Here is a 17,433-nt window from a genome sequence, read left to right on the forward strand (position 1 = left end):
AATGTCTCCTCACATTCAGGCGGAACTTCCTGTGGTTTGGTTTTTGCCCATTTCTTCTTGTTCTGTCACATGGGACAACTGAAAAGAGTTTGACTCTGTCCTCTTGAGACCCTCCCTTCAGGTCTATACATTGATAAGATCCCCCCTCAGTCTTCTCTTCTCCAGGCTAAAGAGGCCCAGCTCTCGCAGCCGTTCCTCACAGGGCAGATGCTCCAGTCCTCTGATCATCCTCGTAGCCCTACGCTGGACTCTCTCCAGTAGCTCCATGTCTCTCTTGCACTGGGGAGCCCAGAACTGGACACAGTACTCGAGACGCGGCCTCCCCAGGGCTGAGTAGAGGGGCAGGATCACCTCCCTCAACCTGCTGGCAACACTCTTCCCAATGCACCCCAGGATACCATTGGTTTTCTTGGCCACAAAGGCACATTGCTGGCTCATGGTCAATCTGTCATCCACCAGCACTCCCAGTTCCTTCTCTGCAGAGCTGCTCTCCAGCAGGTCAGCCCCCAGCTTGTACTGGTGCCTAGGGTTATTCTTCCCTAGGTGCAGGACTCTGCACTTGCCCTTGTTGAACCTCATGAGGTTCCTCTCTGCCCAGCTCTCCAGCCTGTCCAGGTCTCTCTGAATGGCAGCACAGTCCTCAGGTGTGTCAGTCACTCCTCCCAGCTTGGTATCTTCAGCAAACTTGCTGAGGAGGCACTCTGTCCCCTCATCCAGGTCATTGATGAAAACGTTTAACAGGATGGGACCCAGTACTGAGCCCTCGGAGATGCCACTAGCCACAGGCCTCCAACTAGACCCTGCACCACTGATGACGACCCTCTGAGCTCTGCCTTTCAGCCAGTTCTCAATCCACCTCACTGTCCACTCGTCTAACCCACACTTCCTGAGCTTATGTAGGAGGATGGGAGACAGTGTTGAAAGCTTTGCTGAAGTCAAGGTACACAACATCCACTGCTCTCCCCTCATCTACCCAGCCAGTCATTCCATTGTAGAAGGCTATCAGAATGGTTAAGCAGGATTTCCCTTGGTGAATCCATGCTGACTACTCCTGATCACCTTCTTTTCCTCCATATGCCTGGAGATGACATCCAGAATGAGCTGTTCCATCACCTTTCCAGGGATGGAGGTGAGGCGGACCAGCCTATAGTTGCCTGGGTCCTCCTTCTTGCCCTTTTTGAACACTGGAGTGACATTGGCTTTCTTCCAGTCCTCAGGCACCTCTCCTTTTCTCCATGACTTTTCCAAGATGATGGAGAGCGGCCTGGCAACAACATCCGCCAGCTCCCTCAGTACCCGTGGGTGCATCCCATCTGGGCCCATGGATTTGTGGATGTCAGGCTTGCCCAGAAGATCTCTAATCATATCCTTCTCAACCAAAGGAAAGTCTTCCACAGAGTAAGAAAATCCACTATAGTATGGCCTTTTACAGACAATCAGTGCACAGAGACAATCTGTGAAGGACTGGGTGCTACTTACTTCTGCCTCAGTGACTTGGAGCTGGCCTTCTCCTATGGCAAACAAGTATTGCCTGTATTTGGAGAGTCAAAGGTACTTTGTGTTTGCTCTCCCTGTTTGTTCTCTAATGCACATAGAGGAGGGAAGACGGAAGGTTTTCTGTATGCATTGGGAAATAACGTCAGCTGCACTTCTCAGAGAGCCTGCTCTCTGCACAGCTCTCTGTTCACTTCAGTAAGAGATCCACACAACTAACAGCAGGCGAACTGAGCCTTCAGCTTCTATATAAAACCTTTCCTCCCACACAGTCTCAATCAGCTGAATGGTGATGAAAAGAACTTGCCAGGAAAAGTTAGTTTAAAGGAAAGACTACACTCTCCAGTTTGCCTTTATTTTTTATTTATTTTTTTTTTAAGAATTAATTATTTGAAGTTCTGCTACCTGAAATGCATTCTGCTGTTCTTAAACTTTAAGAGGATTATGTAACCCCATTTTACTCCTGAAGAATGCATTTTGTAACAGCTAGCTAGGGAATCTCAAAGTCCATAATTAATTAGAAAAAAAGCACTGTATATAGAACATAGATTATCTTGAACAGCAGATACTGCTTTAAAAAATAAAACAAAATCTTAAAACCTGGTGCCAGAAGGGATAAGAACACCATAGTAATGATTTTCTCAAATTTTGCAAGGCTACAATGCTCACAGAGCCCCTCTTCAGAGGTGGTATGAAAGAGAGGCAAGAGTGTTCACCAGACTGGAAAATGCATGCCCACTATTTCAGAGAAATGGTGAACCACATACACTGCAAAGATGAAATAAAAAAGTGTTCAAAGAACATTTTAGAAAAAGAGGTCTGGAGAAGAACACAGCAGGTAGTGCACCCTTAGCATATTCCATTTTATATAGTGGGCTCTGATCTGCAGTTCAGAGAACACAAGTACAAACAAAAAGATTGACCTCTCTGAAATGCACCTGAGCTACCACTGGTTATAAAGTCATGAAAACTCAAACAACATGGATTCATTAAAAAAAAAATCTCTAAAATTAACTTTTCTACCACAGCAATGATGCCACTGTGATTATTAATAAGGTGTATTGTTTACCTTTTGTCTAACAAGAAATATTCAACCATTTATAATTTCTCTCGTTTCTTTCTTTGTTTAAACAGGAAATATCTGACCTCCCTCAAGAAATGATTTTAGGGAAAGTAAGCATTACTTACGTGAAGCCCATCAATCTGTTCCCCACAAAGATGGCTTTTCATACACAACACTGTTCCAAGTCTGGGGCAGCAGGAAGAATTACAAGACAGACGTAACCTAGAGAGGAAAGCATACTGTTAAGATAAATGTGAATTTGCTGGGCCTCCTGTTCCTTTCTCAGCATCACTGCTAAGCACTCTGTGAAGCAACCCGGGGTGTCCAGGAAGGGTAGGTGACAGGAGCCACTCCGTCTGGGTACCTCTGTGGTGCAAGAGGTGCCACTGCCCCACGTGCAGTCTAGCTTTTCAGTCAGCAAGCTTGGATATCAATAGCAGCAGTGGCACGGGCCATGCAAGCCTTTTGGGAAGCCCAGAGACTCAAAGGTCTAACTTGTGCTAAATACTCATGCTTTCCTGAGTTGTTCTTCTTGAAGAACTGGAACTGGTGCATTTGTGAAGGCCCAACGCGAAGCCTTTGTTTCTGCTTATAATCTGATCTGGATGAAGGAGGAGGAGCTGGGGCAGGGAAGGTGAGATGAGAAGCTGTGTATGTTTTGGACTCACAGTTGAAGACAAAACTCAAAGCAGCTTGTGTTCCCATTTCTGTGAAGTGAGCATTTCCTGCCCTTCTCCTAAACTTCCTGATTCCTACAGTTTCCTTTCTAAAACTCCATTGATTCACAGCTGCACAAAACACTTCAGCCTAAGATCAAAGTCTGAATTTAATAATACAGTTCAGAATAGACAAATTCTATATAAAGAGTCTGTTCTGAAGTGTCATCAGATATATTACAAAATCAATTACATATAAGAATGTAATTCTATTTTCTAACATTAAAACCTACTGATTTTTGAAACTTACTGATTAATATTAGAGCTTAGTGATTATTATGGAAATATTGATTCTTTAAAATGGTATCATGTAAGCCACTAGAAATCCTGATCCAGTCTGCAGCCTATTTAATAATACTGTGCTTTCTATGAAAAAATACATTTGCTTTCTTATAGAAACTATCTCAAAAAATTTCCAGAGATGAGCATGGTTCCATTACATATGAATAGCAAATTTAGTAAGTTATAGGCATATTTCTAGTTGATTATATCTAAGCGCCTCAGAATATCCATCTTCTTCTATAAAACCGCCTTTGGAAACATATGAACATCAGTGCTCTTGGCAAATGTGACTTGTTAATATTAAGTTGCCGTTGTTTAAGAGACTCAGAACTGATGGATGCACACAGAACAAAATGAATTCCATGAAGATACTATACATCCAAACTAAGCACCAATAGACATTACTGATACTGTCAAAATCTATACTTCATACCACCCAAATTCTACTCTTACTTATATTCCCCAAAGTTGAAATTTTAGTAAAAAAAACGGTTAGCTTTTGAGAAAATCTAGAACACAAAATAAATAAAAAAAAGGGAAACTTACACACACAAGAAATGTCAGGAGTAGCAAAATTAATGATAGCAATTAAAAATGAAAATATATATTAATTTTTAGTAAACCTAGGAAAAAAGTTTTCCACAGAATACAAGGATGGAAGGCATTGTCAATGCTGGCAGCACCCCTAGTTCTGCAGTTGGGTGAGGGAAAAGCACTGTCATTACAGACTGCTGCCGGAACAGCGGTGGCAACCGACAGCGCTACAGGTGTGATCCTGACTGCTTCTGCTGGTCAGTGCCCCGACGTACATCACCAGGGAACTCACGTAAACTGGCACTGGGCCTCAGTCGCTGTCTGAAGCACAGGCTAGCTCTGTGGTATTGGCACACACCGCATTAAAGGCTTTCAGCTCTGCACACTACCATTCCCAGCAGTGTGCCTTAGAGAAGTTACAGAGAAAGATAGTTCTTTCTGGTTATGCTGATTTAGAAAAAAGGCTGCACAGTATGAGTATGTCAGCTTTTAAGAAGTGAAACGTTGGCTAATAAACATCACATGTGCACATGGGATTTGGTGAAATCAGGATTCTCCTCTCCAAAGCTTTCCAAATGCACCACTCTAAAGATTAAATCTGCTCTGACAATACCTGTTTTTATTTTCTTTCCCTTTAGAGAAGTTTGGTGCTGCTCAGACTATCTCCTTTGCATAGACAATTCGTTTACCTGACAGCACAACAGCCTTTTCAAAAAACAGGATAATATCAAGCTCTTTTGCAGTATTTTCATCTGAAGATGACAAAATTTTTTAAAAAACTGATCTAATAATCCACTGCTGGAAAGACATGCTGAAACAAAAACTATCCCTGCGTTGTTCCTAGTGTGCAGGTAGAGAAACTCATGCCAAGAGAAATCAGATTCACAGAGCTGGTCAGCTTAAACCTGGAATTAAAATTTAGGGGCAGAAATCCTTGTCCACTGAAGTCAATTTTAATATTTCACTGACTGCCAACAGGATCCACCTCTCACGTTAAAACATGATCTGCCCCATGTTCCAAGGACACACTCTTCCCCAATAGACAAGAACCAGCTAAAAGCAGTTTGTAAATAGCCAGATCAGTTTTTTTTCCCTCTTAAAAATACATAACATCTGCTTTTACCGCTGCATTTGTATTGGCTTGAACCAACAAATTTTAACAGCGTCAAATATTACAAGAACCAGCAACCCAGTGTCTCTATAAAGTATACTCACGAGTTGGTACCTAGAAGGCAACACAGTAACATCGCTCCTACTCCTCACTCCAAGACTGGCTTAGATGCAAAAAACAGATGTTACAGCCAAAGTCTCTTTTTTCTAGTAAATGTCTACTCAGCTAAATGCTAAAGATTGCACAGAGCTTGTTTAAAAAAAGTTATGTGCAATCATATCTCTCTGTTGTAGTGTGACTGAACACACACATCATGATAGCTTGCCCCATAATTATTCTGCCTACTTGAATGTTCGTGTAACAAATCTCTGGAGGTGAGCAAGAAGCACTCATGTTTTACCGCATTAAATCTGTAGAGCAAGAGATCTAGACTAAAGCTTATTGTATGAGGTTAATCAGTCATTTACTGGAAAGCTCATCCAAAGCAATCAGGACACTAGGACAAAAAAGGTAACTTCTCTTTTTTTATACAGTGCATATTCCCTCTGTGAAACTAGGTTTGCTTCAAACACTGTCCAATCTTTTGCTCTCGGGCAAACTAATCTCAGGCTTTCACTCATGCCTTGCTGTAGCCACTAGATGTCACTTGATTAAGGTTATTTTTCTAGTCTCCAGGGTTTTTTTAGTATTAGTCCACAACAAGCAGTGACCTCTTAAATTCATTCTCATTTTAAATTGTAAATTTTAAATTGAACTGATGGATACTGATGAATCTTCTATCGATTTTAATAATGATGATTGCTCCTTATTCCAAAATATGAGATCTCAGAACACAGTGGCAAATCAAGGAAAAAAGCAAAAGTTAAATCACACACTGTATTTAGAAAGTGTAAATGTCACCTAAATTTGGCTACTGCATTTGCCATTGGGGACCATAGTTAGAGCTCCACAAAATCGTATTTTTGTTTGTCTTGTAATTCTGTTACAGACTTCTGAAGTTACAGACTGGGAGAGATGGGGCTCTCGGCATGCACTGGAAGCACTGCTAATGCTTGGGAGCGTGTGGCAACCCCGAAAGGAAAACATGATGCCTCAGCTACCAGTTCCTGTTCTTCTCCTTTTGTGCCATTCTTATGAAGAGTCAGAAATGAGGCACAAGAGCATGCAAAGCAGAGACATGAATACTCTGTGAAAAAAGCAGTGGCCCTTGCAGAGCAGGCTGTGTCATTCTGGCCTACTCCACAGTAACAAAGGTGCTGCCAGGTATGGCATTTACGGTTTAAAAGCTCCATATATTTTATTCACAAGGTGATAATTCTCAGCTTTCTGATACTTTTGACTTTGAATTTGAACTGAAAGTTTACCCTTGCTGAGTGTGACCCAGCTTGAAAATGGTTCTCCTTTACAGCCAATCAGAAAGCTTTGCACAATTTTGGTACTAACATTAAAGAAAGTTGAAGTCAAATTGCAATTGATAATCAGTGGAAGGGTTAGTCCACCTCACAAGAGGAGGCTCCAGCAACTTCCTTGCTATCCTGACAATCAACAGCATGCACATTTTCTTCAAATACTCTGGGGTGAGAAGTAAAAGCCTGAACAGATAGAAAGGTATGAAGTGTCTCCAAGTAAAAACAGCTGGAAATGTGAGGAAGGTTTCCAACCACCAACGAAGTTCTGCATCAGCCTCCCAGGAGACAGTAAGATGCAAGAACTCTACCTTGTTGCAGGGCAGACCTTGATTACTAGCTCGGGAGGGAGGTACATGGCATTCCTGTCTGCCCTGACCCAGCAGCTCCTCCAGCCTGGCACAGCTCAGCCACCCCTGGGAAGGAGAGCTGGCTCAGAGATTATTACCACACCTTAGGGCTGTTAGACACCAGAGACAAAAATACTGGGACAAATTCCTAGAGCTATAGAATATTTAAGACATGCAGAATGAAGAGAATTCAGGTTGCTTTTAAGGTCTATTTCAAAACATTGTACACTTCAGAGTAATGACTACACTAACTCTCATAGTGTGTTAGTTCCAACCTAGCAGCTGTAAACTCACTTCTAAAGAGTTAATTATCTTGTCTGCCTCAGTTCAGCTGATTATTCTGGTTTCTAGTAATTAAGATTACATTTCATAATTCTCAGCCTTATTAAATTAATGTTTACAGTTTTGTGTGCTACAAAAATAATACTTGTCATTATTTTAATTAAATTATTCATAAATGGCATTGGTTCCACTTCATATGTATGTATAATGAGGACAGGACCAAGCAAATGCAGCATTCATCATAAATTTTTTTGTATTTTTGTCTCTTAACTGGAGATACATGGAAATGTTCTCTTTAAATACAAATCCTTCTAATTTATCTTCCTTAAAAAAAAAAAAAAAGAAAGAAAAAAGAAAGAAAGAAAGAAAAAAAAAAGAAAAGAAAAGGATTTCTTCCTCAAGATAAAACAAGGGAATCACCCTTTACTCATCTGTACACCCCATTTCAGGCAAAATTTTCAGCCCTGCCATGATTCTCAGAGTTTGCTTGCCCAGATGCCTCCATGTCTTGCAAAACACGCTGAGAATAATGAGGAAACTGCTTTTCCTCTAGTACTGCCATACATACATTGTCAGTACTGTAGTACAAAACAAGATTAAGGGTCATACTCTATCCTGTTACAACACTATCCAGACTGCATCCCAGCATAAGTGAATTTTTAAGTTTTTTGTATTACTCCTTGAAGTCAGAAGACTGACTGTTTTAATAACACAGTTTTAAAGCAATGGGGCAAATCCAGTTGTCCCAATGAGACCAAAAGGGCATGCCCAATTTATGCTGTTACAACAGAGCCATTTCTGGCTCACACCAGGGAAATCAAGTAAAATTTGGCCCATAATCTGAAAGGTAAAATGTTTTGGGACATTTTCTGTTCTGTGAATCACTCAGCTAGCTGGTGGAGAATGGGTTAGTAAGATGCTCATTTCCTGTGCTACAACAGAGTTGGCTTTGGGGGGAGGAAAAGGGAATGTAACAAGTCAGCTGCTGAAAGTCATGTCATCCCTTAGCTTGCTAATCTGCCATAAGACTGGAGCAGAGAATCAGAAAAGGTTTCTTTGCTGTATAGCCAGAACGTGACCCAGCAACTTACCATTCACTTAGAAACAGGGGACAGATTGCTTTAGAAATACACTGAAGTATGATCCAAATTTAAAACAACACTGAAAACTATATCCTGAAAGGCTGGATTTAAAATTGATCCCTCTCCTCTCTGAGCACACAGTTAAATGCCTTCTGTTATACACAAAAATAATAATCTTTCTTTGCTCATCTCTCCGTTTAGGATACTCATTTCCACTCTGGTGTCTGATTTAGGCCCAAATGATTACTATAAACTTCCAGGCACAACCCAAAGCAACAGTCCTGGATAATGGAGATCAGATTGCTGAGAGCTAAATAGAGCTGGGTTGTTGTAGGTTTAATCAAAAGTTTTACTGGTAAAGTTCTTATACTATAAAACCAGATACACTGAATATAGGCTTTAGCACAGTTTTAATATGTACAGTGAATCTACTGGAATCTAACTTGCCAGTATATCTAAGAAGTCATCTAAAATGAATATTTGGTACTGACTTCTTTCATCTGGACTGATCATCTTCACTGAAGATGGCTTACAGGAGGGAAGAGAGGACCAAAAACAAAGGCCATCTATAAGGAATAAAGGTACATACACATTTACACACATACCCTAAGAAACTACAACATAAACAAAAAGAATCCGCAAGTGTCTATAAATTCTAGGTTAACACTAAAATGTATGGCAGAATCTTCATCTTCCTGATGCTAGATTATTGTGCATAAGTGATGAATGAATTATACCTTCTACAATGACAACTTCTTATTGACTGTATAGCTTAGCCCCAGGGAATCTTGTGAATCTGTCCAAATTCTTCTTTGGCTGAGCAGGGCAGATATCCAGCTACCAGCTCTCTCCATATGTTTCTGTGTCCAGTTAATTGTTAACCTTTGCTAATCTATTTTCACGTTTGCTGATAATCACTGTGATCAAGGATGTTAGAACCACCTAAGGCAACCTGAATATAATTTAGCAAAGGAGCAGATGATAAGGAATGCAGGAGAGCACAAGTATTGGGGGGGGGGGCAACAATTGGAGCACTATTTTGAGCACAGGAAATAGGAGATTTGCAGGAAATTGGGAAGAACAAACAGAAGTAGAAAAATCAGGAAAAGGTAGAAAAGCTGAAAAGCTGAAAAAAAACCCTTTTTTATAGCCATGTATTTCAGATGCCTTCTTTTCTGATACATTCAGAAAGTACAAGTTACTGCTTTTTGCAAATCACATTCTTTCCAGGTTGGAATTCTTCTGGGAGTGAGTTGCCAAAATCCAACCTTCTTTCCACAAACCAGTTGTTATAAGATCATCTTCAAATAATTGTAGCTTCATTTTTATGACTGTTAAAATATTTCCTCACTGATTAATTAGGCCCTACATACTGACAGGCAGGGTATGTTGGGTAGCATTTTATTCTATAATGTAGGTACCGTTGAGAAATCGTGACTCACAGCTGAAGGGAAGGTTTTTTCACATTCCATTACTAATTTCTATGGATATTACTCTTATATATTCTACCAGCACCTTTTGCCTTTTCTTAAAAATAACTAAGAAGTTATGCTGTGGGGTATGTTGCCACAAAATCATCCTGCCTTTCTCTCTCCAGTAAAGCTGCAAGAAGCTTGCCTGTTAGCAGAGGCGTTAGTCATTTCGAGGATGTTAAGGATCAGACTGTTAAGCCTGTTAAGGATCAGATTGTGGTTCCTCTTGAAAAGTAATGTTTGTTCTTGCTGCTTTCTGTGTTGTCTCCCTAAGACTAGAAGTACATGGTTGCTATTTGTGTTTGCCCAAACAGAAGTGTCTGAACTGCAGGAAAGGAGAATACTTTATCCAGCACAGAAGGATTCATGGAGCCAGGCAAGGTCACACGGCCCAAGAGGCCTCATCAGATTTCAGTTTCTCACAAGACTTGCTTCTTTTATCCATTGTTTCTCTTGAGATTTTTCTTCAGATCACGCACAAATGAACTTCCATGAAGTTACCTCACCAAGGTAGGGCTGGTGCAAAGTGGTCGCTAAGCCCTGCTCCTGCCTAGGTTTGCTCTCTCCTTTCGTGTTTTGCTGGAAGAACAGACCTAGATCTGTGATGTGACAAGTTTTTTGCAATCTTCACTCTGCCAGAGGCAGCTAGTTAAATTATTCTTCCAGCTAGGCTTATGGCAATTTGCTGACATACGAGTGCAGGGAAAGGTCAAAATTTGGCTCCCAAATTCTGCAGTAATAACAGCTAATTCTTATATAAAGCATTGTAGGACTTTCCAAGGGAATTTCAGTATTACTATTCCCATGTGACAGGCAGCAAAATACACAGAGCGTGACCATAGCTGAGGTGGGAAAAGAACCCAGAGTTCTGGACAAGTGCCTTTTCCGTGCTGCGTCTTACTATTAGTTAATGCAGGAGGCAAAATAAAACAGTGCCCAGCAAGATCACTGATGCAGAAATACTTACAGGGCAAAATACAGGACAAGCCAGGGGCAATGCACTAGAGTTGCACTGTTATTGGAGTTATGTACCATCCTTGCGAAGCACGGTCCTCCCTGCAGCGCTGATCTGGTGCAATATGGGAAAGAGCATGGAGCAAGAAGAGAGGGCTGTGCGAGTCAGACAATCCTGTCTTTTTAAAAGAGGAAAATAACCTGTAACACTGCACACAGCTAAACAGTTGGCTCCAACTTGTTCTAGGAAGACCTTGTTCAAAAGTATAGTTTGGTGGAGGGGGAGGGGGGAAACAAAACAAAAAACATACTGTAGTGACTAATAGGAAATATTAAAATAAACTGTTGGCTCCTGCCAGTCTCAGGGAATTTTCTTTGCACTCCAAGTAAGTTTAGAGCTGTGAGAGCAGTTGAACATTAGAAACCAAAATTCCTCTATACGCCAATGAAACATATTCAGCCCTGTCTATAGTCAGGGGATTTTTAACTTTACCACGATAACTCAGATGCAGCAGTCTGAAAAAAAGTGGTGCAGTCACAATACCCACAAAACACCACAAAGTCTTCACCTCTCTGCTCTCTGTTTCACAGAGACCTCGTTATGCTCATCACACCATTTGCTTGGAAATACTCACTTTGGTGATATAAACACTCATCTCCTGTGTACAGGACCAGAACCACCAACTCATTTCACACAAACCACACAACAGCAACCACGAGACAACAGACCCACTGTCTAAGACAGGGCAAGAAACAGATATTTGGATCGCGGTAAGGCTTGCTCTCAGAGCACAGGGGGCTGAGGTGAATTACTGTAATTCATAGAATGGTAAGGTTGGAAGGGACCTCTGGAGATCATCTAGTCCAACCCTCAGCATGGCCCATATGGGGACTGAACCCGCAACCTTGGCATTAGCAGCACCACGCTCTAACCAACTGAGCTAAACCTGCCCCCTTAAGAATTACTGTTCTGATTAGACAACACCAGATTCTAATCTTCAGTGTGAAATAGTAGGATTGGTGAAAATATCCTGAATTAAGCATCTGAATCAAATTCCAACTGCCTTGGTCAAAAATCTGATGCAACTGGCATCAGCCTACTCCAAAACATTAAGTATCTTTTTTTATGCTTCTTATCTGGAACTAGGACCACATAGGAGCAGTGAAGGGGGGAGTAAAATCCAGGGATGTGAATTAAAATATAAATCTGAGTTTCCTGACTCTCCATGAAGTCCAAAGAGGCAGAGCTGCATCTACTGGTACAGTGGCCTGCCTTTATCCCACAAACCAGAGATGAAAGAGTAACACTTAAGCCTTCTTTTCTTTTCTTCTGTCTTTTCTTCCTCCTTCCATTTTATTTCTTTCTCACCTGCTGTGAATATTCTCAGAGATTTGTAGTTCTGAAGTTCTTCAGCCCACTTAGCTTTGGAGACGTACATGGACTGGATTCTCAGTATGAGGGAAACCGTAAGAGGCAGGAAAAGCTGTATGTCGAGGCCTGCAATTTGGAGGGCTGAATATTTGGTGCTAGAGCAGAAACTCCACAATGCATCCCATGGATTCCCTCACATAAACCAAAAAGCAAATTCCCCTGGAAAAGCAAACACGAGCAGTGATACTTGTCTCAGCCAAGCACCATTTTCAGAGTATTTTGCAGGACTGAGAAACTTACTCTTTGCTAACTCTAAGCTAAGCACTTTTTCCCCTCAAACTTTCAGCAGGATTAATTTCCCTAATTCTCTAGGACAGCTGTTCAAGTGTTTTTTCAAGATAGAAACAGCTAGAATCCTTTAAATCCACTAGTTCAGTTTTACTGCAAACATGTTCTTAATACATCCAGTATGTATTTATATAAACTCCATAGTATTAATCTATCTACAATGAACTTCATTGATCATTTAGCTCCACTGTCATCTTAAATAGACAGATCTCCTAGGAGACAGCTGTGCTATTCTGCAATTTACCTTCGATTTTGCTTGCACAAGCAATTGATTATTTAAAAACTGATACTGCCATCACATACAGTCAAATACAATGATAAACAAAATAAGTCTCAGATTCTGGAGGTAACATACAATTTCTGAATGATCACACTGAAGATCTTGTTCAAAGATAGATTTTTATCCATTACAGCTCTCTCTCCTACTGTGCAGTTCTCACTAAAGCATAGCATATTCTTCTCCTGTTTCAACATCCACTGTTATATCCCCCATATCATCTATGCGAGCCACAGCTATGACACTATTTCCTTGAAGAAAGCAAGAAAATAAATGATGAAAAACTCCTCTGTCTTAAACCTAGGTTGACTCATTTCCACAAAATTATGCTTTTCAGAGTATTCTTTTGTGAAATCCTGCAAAATATACTTAGAGTATTCCCAGTAACAACTGATGTTAAGATAACCAGCCTGCTGTAACGCAGTAATACAAACCTTTCCCGGAACAGTGGTTTGGGGATTTAACTGATCAGGTACAGGGGCAAATACATGCTAGGACTTAAATTTTTATTTCAATTTCCTTCAAAACTTAAATTTCATTACATGGACCTGTTTCCTTGCTACCGTTTTGTAGAAGACTATTGTAAGCATTTTTATTCGCACACCAGCTAATGTATTCTCAGTCATAAGAGGAAATCTGATCTCTCTCATACACGACTGTATTCTTTCACTCTGCTATAAAGTTAGCTCCAAAATAACTGTTCATTATAGGCAAAATACTGGTCCCTTTTAAGAGAATGACAGATCAGCCATTGACTTTAAAATGTTCAGGATTTGGTCCTAAATCTTTTCTTTCTCTTCTGTCTCTGATTGTTTACTATAATTTGAGAGAAGCAGTTCTGCTTGATTTGGATAGATAAATGTTACGGTTGTCTCAGAGAGAGAACAGCATTTAGCTCATATAATAGAGGTCCCTGTTTTTACATTTAAAAAGCCAATTCTGACATCCAGTCCTGGATGCTGGAGTGCATATGTGTGTCATTTATACAGTAGATGTATATTTTGGCATATGAATGTTTTACACAAAGATCTTATTTAGCAATGTTTTTTGAAGAACACATCAATTTTGCAAAGCTAACCATTCAAATGTGAGATGGAGTTGTGCCTTCTTTTGAAGAGGACATAAAAGTGAGAAATGTTAGCTTGTGATATCTATTCACTGTTTCTAAGGAGTGAGTTTTCATTAATATTTTTTTCAAGTTTCATTTTTTAAAAAAAGCTTTTGTCAATTTGGAACGTATCATCATGGGGGGGGTGGGCAGATTTTTTATATATATATTAAGATACAGAGGGTAGTCAAAATTTTGGTCAGACCATACTGAGGTTGCTTTATGGAGCTTCTTTGTTGCAGAGAAATTAGAATGAGGCTTTAAAATCTGGCATAAGATTCCTTATCATTTAGGAATGAGAAAAATTGTGAAAAGAATTCTTCATTCACATAAGAGATTTAGAAATCTGCTACTATTCTCAATTTCCAGGGCTACTCCTTCATGTCAAAGACTTGAAAACTTATCTTTATATCCTAATACTGCAGGGTTTAATTCTCCTTATCTACCACCTTAGAATGAGATTCTGATTTCTGACATGTAAATTTTACATGTTTTAAGGATTACCAATATCATTTATCATCAATGAATTGGGCTGTTACTGAAAATAAGGAAAAAAGCTGAACTTATTTCTTGTGGATAAAAAATAGCTAATTTTCTAACTGATTTAGATGCCTATATTCCACTGAAAACCAACTTGGGAATCTGTAATTTTGTTGACATGTTTTAATAATGCACTCACAGTGTTTATATTTTCCTTATACTAATAGATTTCTATGTTTTCTTTCAAAGTTCCTTCTGTGATACACAAACTAAGAAGTTCAAAATGAGAGAGAATTAAATGCTATTAAGTCACCATGCTGAGGCAGTTTTGTAATTTTAAATATTTAACATTATGTTCTAATATCAATAGATGGATACTTGGCAAAACTGACTAAAACAGATGTTAAAATGAGAAAACTAGTAATCATTTAACAGTGCAAAAGGACTCTAACATGATTCAGAGCCTGTGGGAAATATGATACGACTGGATAATGTTGTGGCTGCCAATTAAACAAAGCTAGTCAAATTATTCATAGCAAACAAAATCTGCTGCAAAAGGAACCCATTTTACTCATAACAGAGTGCTCAGAACTGACTTTTAATTTCTCCAAACATATATATTTTTTTGTTTGGTAAGGATTAGGAGACCAGTCACATAGCCACAACGGTTAGCAATCCCTTTGACCATTAAGGTGCATGATACAGATTTTTGGTTCTTTGCCAAGAACCAAAATGCTTGATGACAAATATTGACATTTTAAAGAAAGTATATGCTTTCCTATTTGCAAAGGACTCTGTACTTCGAGCACAGTTACATAAAAAAGAAGAAAGGAGAAACAAAAAGCATCTATACCTCCTAATAGCACTAAGAATAGATTGTAGGACTATACAGCAGCACAGTAATAATTTCAGATGACAACTAATGAACTAAGCAGTTCTAGTATAAATGCTTCAATGGTGGGAAAACAAAATTCCAAAAGCAGAGTTCTGGTACCAGTCACACAGCAAATACTGAATAGTCTTATCCGGGCTCTCCATGAACAGCACACTGATCATAGCACCTTTATTCAAAGAGCATATTATTCTTAAAACTCTGCACGTTTGTTTTTTCTACTTACTGCAATTCCCCAATAGGTTTATGCAGTGCTTTACAAATCCATAGCCAAAATGCTAGCGCTTAAACCATTAGCTGTAGTTTGGAGATAGCAGCCTCACTGACTGAGGTAGAAAGAATCTGGGCAGCTCAAACCCCCACAGTGCTACTGCTGTTAAACAGTTGCACCAGGCAGTATCCCTTATATGTCCTGGCCGAAATAGCGGAACTCCTAAGGCCAGGTGTGATAGAGCTGCTCACTCAGAGTCAGCGGGGAGCTGCACAGGCCCCGGGACTGCCTGTGTCATCAGACTGCATCAAGGAGTCGAGAGCTCACCACTCTCTGGAGAAGGTCGTATCTCATCTCTGTTTTGCTAAGTACTGAACTGACTTCTGGGCACTTTAAAATACATTTCAGCAATAGCTTTGGTGCAGGAAATAGTTTCCTGATTTTTCCTGACCTTGCTGTGCCTACCAGGCAAAGGAAAAGGGAGCTGTTTACACTCAGCAGAATGGGAGTGCAGCCCTGCTTTGTACTTGCTAAACTCAAGTTATCTCTAAAAACAAAACTCTCGGGCTCGGCAGCACAGTCTCTGCTTTCAGGTTATACAATAAAATCAGGCAGTGCTTCCACTCACAACACAGAGATGAAGGTTAATGAAAGCAGAGGCTTTTGGCTGGAAAACTCTTGCTGCCAGCATAACCATCCTGTGGATTAGGCAGAGTGCTCTTTTGCCAGGTGGCCATGCCACAATTAGAACAGCTTCACAGAAATCACTTATTTCTTTCACTGTTTGTGTTTAGACAGTTCTCTATTTTAGAAATGGCTATGCAGTCGAGAATCTAAACTTAAAACCACTCCAAGCAAGAAGTTCAGGTTCTATACAATGACGAGTGCATGGGAAACCAAGCATGATGATACAGCCTGTAAACGCCTCTTACTGATATGTTATGATGATTCAGCCTTCCCTCACCTTTCAGGCAGAGTCTAAATCTCTTTAAAAGAAGCTTTGATGTTATTAAGTCCAATATACAAAACGTTAAGAAACCATGTACTGAAGTTCTGAAATAGTTTATCAGATTTCTTGACAATACTTTCTCCTTTACTTCTAAACACAAACCAAACGCACCAGCACCCAGCTAGCTAGCTTTGTATTACAGAAACAGACAGCTACAAAGCACTGAGCTTGTTTCCACTAAATCTCCACTCCTCCTTTGCTTCCCAGTTTTCTCTCTAATTTTGCAATGCTTCTTGGCGAAAATACCTTTTAATGATAATCAGTGGTCACCAGCTTCCAAAGCGATGACACTTTCTGTCCCCAAATAGTTTCTTCTCTTCATCCATCTGCATCACTGAATGCCCACAGTTTCCCCTATTCAGTGACTCAAACTCCTGAATGTGCTCCTGCATATTCTGGGGCTGAAATGATTTTTATGACAGAATTTATATATACAGTGCCTTTTTTCCCAAAGCACTTTGAACAACAACAAAAAAAAAGATATACGTGCTTTTCCAGAGGTCATTTCCTCCACTATAGAAAGGCAGCCAGTCGTGGGTTGAAATGAACAAGAGTTAACAGTGCATAGCAATATAGGTGCAGAGTTTAGGTCAGCAAATTATGTATGTATTTCTTCCCAAAGAAACTGTTGCTGGAATTTTGGAAAGGAGCAGGCAGAATGTGATTATCCAGTTTGGAATTTGGCCAGGAGACCAAAATTAACAGCTTTGTGACTTTAGGGAAAAAAAAAAAAGTTCATGTTTAAAATGGCCACAAATTATATGCACCTCAGTTTTACATTTCATTTGAGAGATGGATGAGAGGTCATTTTGCTGTCACTGGGTCTCTAATTGGTACTCAAAGCTTTTTTTTTTTGATCAATACCTTCTTCTTCTTTGTGTAACAAACATTCTACGCTTAGTATATCTCAATTTTTATACATTGAATGTCTTGCAGTCCCACTGTTATAAAACCTATGCTCAAGTGCTTCAAAAATGAAGAAACCAGAGT

General features: G+C 39.9%; 1 protein-coding gene across 5 annotated transcripts in view; it reads right to left on the reverse strand.

The window, feature by feature from the left end:
- The window catches only part of ALDH1A2 (aldehyde dehydrogenase 1 family member A2), a 195,521-nt gene that overhangs the window by 116,691 nt on the left and 61,397 nt on the right, over positions 1-17,433 (reverse strand). For all 5 annotated transcript variants that reach the window (XM_062583895.1, XM_062583894.1, XM_062583893.1 and 2 more), the window contains one exon: positions 2,683-2,779. The gene's annotated coding sequence lies outside the window, so the exon portion shown is untranslated. The remainder of the gene's footprint in view (positions 1-2,682; positions 2,780-17,433) is intronic.

The sequence above is a fragment of the Rhea pennata genome, chromosome 10 (genome assembly GCF_028389875.1).
Source record: "Rhea pennata isolate bPtePen1 chromosome 10, bPtePen1.pri, whole genome shotgun sequence".
Taxonomy (NCBI): Eukaryota; Metazoa; Chordata; class Aves; order Rheiformes; family Rheidae; genus Rhea; species Rhea pennata.